The sequence below is a fragment of the Xenopus laevis genome, chromosome 1S, assembly GCF_017654675.1.
Source record: "Xenopus laevis strain J_2021 chromosome 1S, Xenopus_laevis_v10.1, whole genome shotgun sequence".
Lineage (NCBI taxonomy): Eukaryota > Metazoa > Chordata > Amphibia > Anura > Pipidae > Xenopus > Xenopus laevis.
In genome coordinates, this window is record NC_054372.1 from 89,835,069 (window position 1) to 89,846,851 (window position 11,783).

The window sequence follows — 11,783 nt, forward strand, 5'->3', positions numbered from 1 at the left end:
ATTACGGTATGTATAAACAATTTCCTGTTTTCCCATAGTCACCCATGCCAGCATTCACCAATGGGAAATCCCCAAGCTTAAAATAGAGGGCGGAAGACAATATGCGTTTAACAGAAATTTTTTAATCATCAGAAAAAACTACAGATTGCAACACTTTTCTCCCAAATTTAGCTTCTTGAGAGGACAACACGTCCAATCTGTAATGCTTCACAAAAGTATTAAAGGACGACCATCTTGCTGATTTGCAGATGTTCTCTGGCGACCCCCTGGCTTGTGCCGCCCAGGAACTGGCCAATGCCCTGGTAGAGTGAGCCTTCAACCCTTTAGGAACACTCCTTCCTGCCACATTATACGCTTTTGCTATAGCTGCCACAATCCAGGAACTAATTGTTCTCTTTGTTGGCGCTTGTCCTTTCCTTGCTCCATTAGGAACTATGAATAATCGTTCAGATTTCCTCCACAGTTCTGTTCTTTTCAAATAAATTTTTATAGCTCTCACCAAATCTAGTGTGTGCCACACCGATTCTTGCGTAGACTGTGGATCTGGAAAGAAAGAAGGTAAGATAACTTCCAGATCCATATGGAATTTCGAAATTACTTTTGGCAGAAACCCGAAAGCAGGTTTTAACACCACCTTGTCTTCGAAAATTACTGTGTGTGGTTCAGATGCAGCCAAAGCTGATAACTCTCCTACTCTGCAAGCCGAAGTCACTGCCACCAAGAGTACCACTTTCAATGTCATGTTCCATAACGATGTTTCCTCCAGTGGTTCGAATGGAGACTCAGTGAGAACCTTTAATACCAAGGGCAAATCCCATGGTGGTCGACAATCCCTTCTCATTGGTCTTACTCTCATCAAAGCATTGAAGAATCTCTTAACCAAAGGATCTTCTGCCCATGTTTTTCCAGTTAGAGCTGAAATTGCCGACACCTGACCTTTCAATGTATTATAATGTAATTTCCTCTCATATCCAGAGAACAGAAATTCTAACACAACTGTAGATGATGGAGACAAAGGATCTTTCTCTTTTTCCACAACAAATGCTACAAATTTCTCCCATACTTTGTAATACTGTTGAGAAGTGCTATTTTTTCTTGACTTCAGCAACAAGTCTATGACTTCCTCCTTCAGCGAGAGGCGTTCTAATCTCTCCCTCTCAACCGCCAGGCCATCAAAGACAGATGATTGTACTCCTGAAACTGTATGGAATCCTGCGACAGCCAGCATGGAAATTTCTGGATTGCTATCGGCCTTCCTATGGCTAGCTTCTGGAGCAGAGGGAACCACGGCCTCCTGGGCCAGAAGGGTATTATCGCGATGGCCTCCGCCATGTCCAATTTTATTTTCTTCAATACCCTCCAAATTAAAGGAAATGGAGGAAAGACATAAATTAAATCTTCTGACCAACTCTGACTTTGGCCATCTACCGCCTCTGCATCCCTGCAGGGGAACCTTGAGAAGAACCGAAGACATTTTCTGTTCTGTAGGGTTGCCATCACATCTATGTCCGGATGTCCCCAATTTCTTACAATTTCTTTGAAAATGTCTATGTGTAAACTCCACTCTCCCGGGTCTATTACTGACCGGCTGAGGAAGTCCGCTTTCCAATTTTCTTTTCCTGGAAGGTGAATGGCGGTTAACCCTTCCAGCCACTCTTCTGCCCACTGAAACAGTGGCTTTACCTCTTCCAATAGCGTTGTACTCCTGGTGCCCCTTTGTTTCACAATATAAGCGACTGCCGTAGTATTGTCTGTCCTTATTTTCACTTGTTTGTCTTTCAGCAGGTGAGAAAAGAACAGAAGAGCCTTTCTTATTGCTCTTAATTCGAGAATATTTGAGGACACATTTTCTGCCCTCCAAGTGCCTTGTATAAATGTTTCGCCTATGTGGGCTCCCCACCCCACATTTGAAGCATCGGTGGTCACTACCACCCACTGTGGATCTTCTAGAGGCATCCCTCTTGATAGATTTTCCTGCTTGCACCACCAGGACAGAGTTTCTTTGACCTCTAGTGGTACCACCACTCTTTCTTGCAAATGTAAGTGAGGCTGCTTTATCTTTCTTAGAAGAAAAACCTGCAAGGGCCTTAAATGCCACCTTGCCCACCTCACTATTTGAATTGTCGCCGCCATAGATCCTATTACCTTCAGGCAATGTTGCACGGAGACTGTCTTCTTCCTCTTGAATTCCATTATTAGTTCGCTCACCTTGCGCTGTCTGTCTAGAGGTAGGCTGACCGTGTTCTGTTCCGTCTGGAAGAGGGCTCCCAAGTATTGAAGAGACTGAGTGGGAAGCAAGTTGCTCTTTTCTTGATTCACTACCCATCCATGGTTCAGCAAAAACTCTTTTACCTTGGTAGTATGAACTTCGGCCTCTGTTCTTGAACCTGCCACTACCAGAATATCGTCCAAATAATGGTACACCGATACTCCCTCTTTTCTTAATTCTGCAATGAGGGTCACTAGAACTTTCGTGAACACTCTTGGAGACTGCGCTAGGCCAAAAGGTAGACATCTGAATTGCACATGTATGTCTTCTAATGCGAACCTTAGATATCTTCTGTGCACCTCTGCAATTGGTACATGAAAGTAAGCGTCTTTCAAATCTATACTCGTTAGCCAATCTCCCACTGAGACGGCTTGCATGATGGACCTTAATGATTCCATCTTGAATTTTTTTGCTTGTAGAAGCTTGTTCAGTTTTCTCATGTCCAAAACTAGTCTTAACGCTCCCGAAGCTTTCTTTACCAGGAACAGTTTTGAGTAAAACCCTGTGCCTCTTTCCAGAGGAGGGACGGTTTCTATTGCCCCTGACTCAAACAGTTGGTTCAAATAATCTTGAGCCAGCTTCCTGTCCAATTCTGTCGCCCTGACGACGGACTGTATGAAAAAAAATTTTCTGGGTACGGATCTGAACTCCAGTAGAAACCCTGACTGTACCACTTTCTGTACCCATACGTCCTGAATAGTCGTGGCCCAGACATGAGAGTATTCGGCTAGCCTGCCACCCACCATGATCTGGGCCTTGCCACCTTCATTGTTGATTTGAAGTGGAAGGGGTGGTGGAAAAAAAACCAGGTCTCTTTGATGTCCCTCTGGAACTTGGCCGACCTTCTCTCCAGGAAGACTGCCTGGAATACTCTCTCCCGGGCTTATACTGTCTAGAAGCCCTAAAAGATTTATCTTTCGGCTTGTTATAGCTCGACTCATAGCGGGTTTCTTGGCTTGGTTTTCTTGAGGTAAAAATACACTTTTACCTCCCGACACCTTTTTAATGATAGCATCAAGTTTTTCCCCGAATAACATCTCTCCCTCAAAAGGTAACTGACACAGGTTTACTTTCGATGCCGTATCTGCTGCCCAAGATTTTATCCATAGTGCCCTCCTGGCTGCTACGGATAGAGCCATAGATCTAGCTGAAAAATGCACCAAATCTATTGAAGCTTCTGAAATAAACTCCGTTGCCATTCTGCAGTCTGCTAACATCTCCAGCAGCTTAGGTCTTTTTACATTCGATGATATAGCCTCTCCTAGCTCAGACAGCCACACCTTCAAGGCTCTAGATACAGATGTTAAAGCCACCGCTGGCTTACAGGCTGCTCCCGCTGATCCAAAGGCTTTTCTTAGATTAAATTCTATCTTTTTCTCCATTGGTTCTTTAAAGACCGTCGCATCATCTACTGGTAAGGTAGTCTTTTTAGCCAACCTAACCACAGCCGCATCGACCTTTGGTGGAGACTCCCAAGCCTTTGAGTCCTGCTCATCAAAGGGATATTTTTTTCCGAACTTCCCTGCTGTCTGGGCTCTTTTCTCTGTCTTTTTCCATTCCGTCTGAATAATTTCTTTAATAGACGAGTGTACCGGAAAACACACAGATCTCTTTTTCGAAGAGGGAAATAATTTATCCGCTGCAGATACTCTCGCCGATTCTGTAGGAAAAGTTAGGGTTTGCCTAACTGCCTTAATTAACGGATCGATTACTGTCAAATCGAAAGAGGACTCTTCCTCTGACTCAATTTCTCACTCTTCCGAACCTGCTTGAGATAGCACATCTGAGTCATCTGACAAATCTCCTTCTGAAATATCAGACAAAGGCTCCCCTTGTCTTCCATGATAGTGTCTCGGCCTCTTCTTAGAGCTCGATACCTCCTGAAATCCTTGTATGACCGCCTGTTTAATTACTGAGGCCAAGGATTCTGCAAATAATTGATTTTCCTGTATAATAAAGAAGTTCCAGGCTCCTGTTGTTTTTCTGCAGAGGCTGTTGATTTTTCTGGAGACTTGTCTTTTTTAGCGTCTGCGGCAGGAAGGCTGCATAAAGAAAAATAACAAGATAGTTATTACTTGAGCCCCCTGCTTGCCATAGTCTCTCTCTCATCCACCTCACCTTTTCCCTTTGGGGTGAGAGGCCTTTCCCGTCATACCAGGTTCCATTGGTGAACTAATAAGAGAGCAGATAACGAAAACAGCTTAATCTTCTTGTATAAACACAAGGAATCTACAGCTGATCATCCACACACACCATACCTGCACCGATGCCTTGAATGCTCAGGATTCTGAGAAGCAAATGGCACCCACAGGAAGTGCTTGCTGTTTAAATCATGGGGCAGCACTCTGTATATTACAATACTATTTGCCTGTCTGCCCCGTGTTATAATCTAGGCTCACGCGGGTCAAAACGCCGCCTCAGGCAAGAAGCCGCTCTTCCGGTCATTTCTAGCGCTCCTTCACGAAGACGCTAATGCCCTCAACCAAGATGGCCGTCCGGCCACTTCCTCTGCTGACATCCGCCGCATGTCTAGCGCTAACTGCGCACACCTGGCTTACCGCTCCTCCGTGCAGGCTTTTTCCCCAGCGTTTCTGGCACTCACCTAACCCGCCATGTGGGAGGATCCGCCAAGAGCCACAGTGTCGCTGCTATGCTGCCCAGAACTCCCTGACCCGCAACACGGGAGGAGAGCCCTGATTCCGTAAGTTAGCCCCTGCTGACCCCTACAAGGGGAGCTTCTAGGCCTTACAGCGCTTTTCTTCTTCCTCCTATTGGTATCTTGTTTAAATCTAAAATAGATCCTTCCCTGGCCCGGACAGGACAAAAAAGACAAGAGGGTAAGGGAGGAAGGAGAACTTTGAACTATTGGTGGGAGGTCCTGTCCGCTGGCCAGCAGGGGAATTAACCCATTGGTGAATGCTGGCATGGGTGACTATGGGAAATTGAACCTCCTGCCTGGCTCGCCATCTGTTGTAGTAGAATTAAATGATCTTTTGCCTTAATGGACAATCGATCCGGAAACCTTGATGTATCGTGTGGTGATGTTGCGCAATCCCCCGGAAATAACGTCACAGCAGTTGTTCTTAGCTGGGGTCCAGTATTCTGCCTCTCTCTACAATGGCCAATGGTTTATTATACACCAAGACAAAAGGTGGTCTTACTATATATCCAATCAATGAGCATGTTATGCTATGAATCAATTGGTGGAACCAGCACACAGACACATGTCCGTAGAAGAGGGGGGGGGGAAAGGTAGACTGCCCTAGGCAAACAAAAGACACCAGGACAAAAGGCACTTCCCCCGGTAATATACATATACACAGACACTGTGATCTTAGCATGGCTTGTACTGATCTTGTAAAAGTACACCTTTGTTCAGTGGCCCGTATTCCTCAATCCCAACCGGCGCCACACCCGGCATGCTGCAGTCATGCCTGATGAACACAAATCGGATGGGAATCGGAATGATCGGGCGACTGTGCAAAGGTCGGTCGTAAAGACGCTTATCCCGCATTGGTGGCGGCCATATGGCGAAATATGAAAAATTTCCACGTCAACCAAAAAATGAAAGTGTTTTAAAGTAATGAAAATATCACGTAGTGTTGCCCTGCACTGGTAAAACTGATCTATTTGCTTTAGAAACACTGCTATAGTTCATATAAACAAGCTGCTGTGTAGCAATGGCAGAAATTGAAAAAAGGCTATATGGCAGGTTAAATATTGGATAACACCATTATGTTCTAGAGAGCTTATCTATTATCTGTTGTGTCTTTTCTCCTTTGATTGGCTGCCCACATTGATACAAAGCAGCTTATTTATATAAACTATAGTAGTATTTCTGAAGCAAACATACAATTTTTACGGTGCAGGGCAACACTGCATTATATTTATATTGCTTTAAAACACTTATTCTTTGATGTTACTGTACCTTTAATTCATAAAAGTTGCAAGAATTTTTTTTATGAAAAGGTATTTATGGGCTTCATTTTACACAATGTCAAGAGATTTTTTCATGGTTAAAAATATTCCTAACAGCAAAATGGAAATGTACAATTAATCTGAATTGTCAAAATGATTTGGTAGTGCAGGCATGCTGTGCAATATCAAGTTATGTGTAATATATACTGCCACCTATTGGTCAGTTTGGGCTATGAACAGATGAGTTACTCACATTATTCTGGGCCTACAGAAGCAGGGTAGGACCCCTTCATTCCAGTCAGTGCAGATAATTTGTGGCAGTGTTGCCCTCACTCTACTAGAGTAATATTTCAGTATGTTTAAGTGTTTTAAAGTAATGAAAATATAATGTAGTGTTGCCCTGCACAGGTAAAACTGATCTGTTTGCTTCAGAAACACTACTATTGTTCATATAAACAAACTGCTGTGGAGCAATGGCGGAAATTGAAAAACAGCTATATGGCACAGGTTAACTAATGGATAACAGATAACACCATTAGACAGACAGAGCTTATTTGCTATCTGCTGTGTAACCTGAGCCTTTTCTCATTTGAATGGCTGCCCCCATTGCTACACAGCAGCTTATTTATATAAACAATAGTAGTGTTTCTGAAGCAAACACAACAGTTTTACCAGTGCAGGGCAACACTGCATCATATTTTTATTACTTTAAAACACTTATTTTTTGACGTTACTGTTCTTTAAGCATTTGGCGAGATTCATGGCTATGTGAATGTATTTTACAGTTATATTACACAATATAGTGAAGGTGAAATCCAGGAGTAGATGCAATGGGTTCTGGTAGTATAAAAGCTTGTAATAGCTGCAGCCCAACAAACTACACATTAGGAAGCATCTGAAAACAAGAGACAGAGACAAACAGTTAGGGAGAAACAGACTAAATAAAACAGAAAGAAATGGACAGGCATAAACAAACACTTGAAAAAGCAGGCAGAAAATTCAAAGAACCAGTAAGTAGGGACATAGGAAAAAAACTCAATGTAAAAAAATGTAATAAGTAAAGGTGGGAGTGACAGAATGTCTTACCTAACAGCCAAAATGCAACTTTCCCCTTTTCAGCTCTCTAACACTGAGTTAGTCAGCGTCTTGAAGGGGAGCCACATGGGACTAATGTTCAGTGAGTTTGGAATTGATCCATAGCATGCAGCTCAGTTTCAAATGCAAACAGTTATGACCCATGCCCCCCCCCATCAAGTCACTGATCAGTGGAAAGCAAGAGAGATGCAAAGCAGGAAGTAGTGTTCTGGCTATTATGTTAGACATCCAGTCACTCCAGCCTTTATGCATTACATTTTTGTGTAACTAACTATATTAGAAACATTTTTATTTTGCACATACAATCTATTTACCCAGTTTTTTTTTTTTACCCTGAACAATTCCTTTAAAAACCATGCACAACCAGAAGTGTTATATCATAAAGTCTGTCATTAAATGACAACGCTGCAGCCGAGGCTACGGGGATTACATTAAAAGTGAAAAAAGACACCATTCCATGGAAGAGCAGTAAAAGGAGAACCAGGGAAAGCACAGGATGCTTAAAGGGGAACTATGAAAATTTAATATAAGCTTCATCATACTGTAATAATGAAATATTCGCATAGTTTCTGAAATAATCAAGTTTATAGTCACTATTCCTCTCTCAGCATCTGTTTCTCTTCATTCTGTCTTCATGCAGGAGTGGGATGTCAGATACATCCTTTACCAACAGATGTAGTAAAGCTTACTCAAATAACTGATTCCAGTACAAACAAAATAACTGCCTTTTGCACAAATCCTGCATGTACAGAGACACAATGTCTGGTGATTTTAGAGTCAGCTCTAACAAATATTGTAGGCAAAAGGAGTCCCCCCTATAAGATATATTGGATCTAACTGTCAATGAATATCTCACACCCAACTCCTGCAAGACGAGAGAATGAAGAGAAACAGATGCTGAGAGAGAAATAGTGAAGGTGAAGTTGATTATTTCAGAAAAGGTACAGAATTTTTAATTGATTGTATTTAGTTTCTTATTTCAGTATGATGAAGCTTACATTATATTTTCATTTTTGCGATAGTTCCCCTTTAAAGATTATTAAGAGAAGGGGATAACTGTGAAACTGGCATGGAAATAACTAATCCTGTCTGCCAACTGATTGCTGATTTCCATATTGCCTAGTGATTGCTAAATATATTTTCAAAATCTTGTGCTTTTTACTTTAGGGGAAATCACTTCTGTAAAAGAATACTGTTGTTATAGATATGCACGGGAGTGCAAAGGAGGACTGCAAAGTATTGCACCAAAAATAAGACAAATTCTACAATACAAAATGCTCCCATAAACTATATTTTTATAATAGTAGAATACAAAACATTGGAACATAACATACTAGATGCACGGTGCCCTCCATAATATTTGGCCTTAGAAGTACGATAACCATTCTTTCAGCTTTTTATTATGAATAATAGTTCTAAAGACCTGGGGTAATCTGCCACTTTAGAATAAACTGGACCAATGAGATGCAGTTAGGCTTGTCAAATGTTTGATGGTTTACAGTCTTAAACTGATACTTTGTCATTTGGTGCTCATTTATGAACTTAGGGAGTAACCCATAGCAACCACTCAGTGAATGAGATATAGGAATAATTTACCCACTATTGTAAAAAATATATTATCAGCCACGAGGAGTTCCATAACCCTATCTGGAGCTATATACAGGTCATGGAACCCATGGGGTGACTTCTAATACATTTTACTACAGAGGGGGTATTATTTTTTATAACACATGTTTCAGTGAGTAATGTGAGACAAATTACATCACTGAGCAGCGTTTCTAAGGATACATTTTATTGAGTCATTACCTTTTCTAAAAATATAAGGATATTACCCCAAAGTGTTCCTAGACCATACAAAGGCATGAGGCCAAGTGCTTTTGGAACTCCAAGATGCCTTTTAAAATCCTTATTTTATAACAGGGGGTACATTCTGTTTGCTCTTTTGAAATATGGATTTTAGTGCAGAATACTGCTGGAGCAGCACTAATAACTGATGCTTTTTGAAAAAAACATGTTTTCCCATCCCATATCCCTTAAGCACCATTCATATAGTCAATAATGTACCTCTATTGTTAATATAGGGATATTCACTCTCTAAGGTTAATGTGTTACAAATGCACCTAACAGTCTTGTTAAAAAAACAAACGCATTTTTAGACTAAACATTTTCTGAATATTGTGTTTACAGCATCTTTTCGCCTAGATGCAGTAACAGGGAAAAAACGATCCAATAAAATAGTAGTATTGATGACCTTCCAGTCCCTACAAACGTAACACCCTGGGATGATTTATAAACACGGGGACTAAAATGTAGTTGTCAACAGCAACCAATCAGTAATTAATAGTCTACTATAAATTGGAAAATAACAAGCAATAACTTAATTGGCTGCTACTGGCAACTGCACTTGTGCAATTTAGCAACTACCGTATATACTCGTGTATAAGCCGACCCGCGTATAAGCCGAGGTACCTAATTTTACCTATGAAACCCAGAAAAACGTATTGACTCGCGTATAAGCCTAGACACAACTCAGAAAAGTCTCAGAAATATCAAACAGTCGGTTTAATGTTAAAAATCAAGCCATGATGCTTAAAACATTAATTCATAAAAACAAGAGACTATTGGCCTCATTCCTCCGCACTTTGATTGGCCAGGCAGCAGCTAGTCGTACCCACCTCATAACAAAAGGGAACAAACATCCCAACAGATCCACTCAATAGCTGAGCCACATATATAAATAAAATACAGGTGCTAATAGCAGGCGTGATGTTACCAGTACAAAGAGGCTCTGCCCTGAGCTCTTTTAACCACTCGAAGCCTCTAACTGCAACCCCCAGCGTTGTACTGACAGCAGAGGATTGTGGGAATTGTAGTTAACTGAGTCGCCTTACCTAATCGCTTCCAAATATCTACGCCCGCAGTGTCCCGTCCCAAACCGATCGTTTTGCTCACCGCAGCTCCCGGTCGTTCCCTCCCCCAGACCTCTCCCCCAGACCTCGCACCTCAGCACCGCTGACTTCCGCCTCCAATCTGCGTCTTCGTTACGTACCGTAACATCTCCCGTATGCCAGAGAAAGGCATGCCGGGAGGAGTAGTTTTAGCTCTGCCCGAAGGGAATTGCGGCTTGTGCGCAGGCGCGGCTGAGAGAAACAGGAAGTACCGGTAGTTGAGAGTAAGGGGAGACTGAAGGCAAAGAGTAGCAGGTACTGGGGTGGGTTTGTTGGTGGGACGGAGGAGGGTTACTCTCTTACTGCCTCTCACCGCGCTGACCCGCGTATAAGCCGAGGTAGGATTTTCAAGCACATTTTGGGTGCTGAAAATCTCGGCTTATACGCGAGTATATACGGTATGTTTGTAAATAAAGCTGGCCATAGATGCAAAGATACATTTGTTTAAATCCTCGAACGATCAGACTTTCCCATCTCCCGACCTGCCACTAACCATTCAGATCAAATAAAGTAGAAAAGAACAGATCAGACGATGTTCTGCCCCTGACAGCAATCATACGAAAGTTATGTTCGACAAAGCTGGTGACAGTCTCCCACTGAAAATCGTCCAACTGGCAATACATGCAGAGATATTATCGGCAGCCGACAGAAATCTTTTAACCTGTCTGATCGACCGATCTCAGTGGGATGAAAAATGTCGGGACTCTCCACACACAGTCCGAAAATCGTACGAATCCTCTATTCGTACAATCAGATCTTTGCGTCTGTAGCCCTACTGTCTAGGTTTTGTGTAAAAAAAGATTATTGCACACAGGGTGGTCAAAATCCCCTCCTTTTATTTAGGTTTGCATAAATGGTATTCATAAAAACAAAAAGGTATTCTTACAGTTCTTGATGGCGTAAACCAATTACACAGAATATAAATAAGCATTTTTAACATAACAGATCTGACACATAGCTTGATAAAACAGTACAAAGAGAATTAAATATACAAATAAATATATGAAAATAGTTTAACACTAAGCAAAATAAGTAAATAAAGAAATGCAAACTTACTGTACAAAATAAGACCTTCATGTACATTAAAAACTGAAATATTTTTTGAGAAAGGAAGACTCAAATAAGATATAGCTTAGGTAATCAGAAAGTGCTGTTTGCAGTAAACTAAGCAGTACATAATGGCACAAGATCTGTTTTTAGGATATCTCAATTGACACTCAGATTTACATTGGCATATTTTGCTATGGCATTGAATTTGTATGACTTTTGATCACACAAATATGTGGAAATAGAAACGAAACGAAGGCCATGGCATGAAAAATGACGGGACACTCCGCACACGGGCCGTAAATCATATGAATCTTTGTTTTGTACGATAGGATCTTTGCATCTATGGCCAGCTTAATTCACATTTTTGAAGCAGCGATTCACCATTAAGTTATTTTTTATTATGTTATACAGTTGCCTAGGACAACTCCCATTGACTTCTACATGAACTCGCAAGCTTTTATATGCAGAATTTTTACATTCAAGTTTTCGCATTTAATAAATAC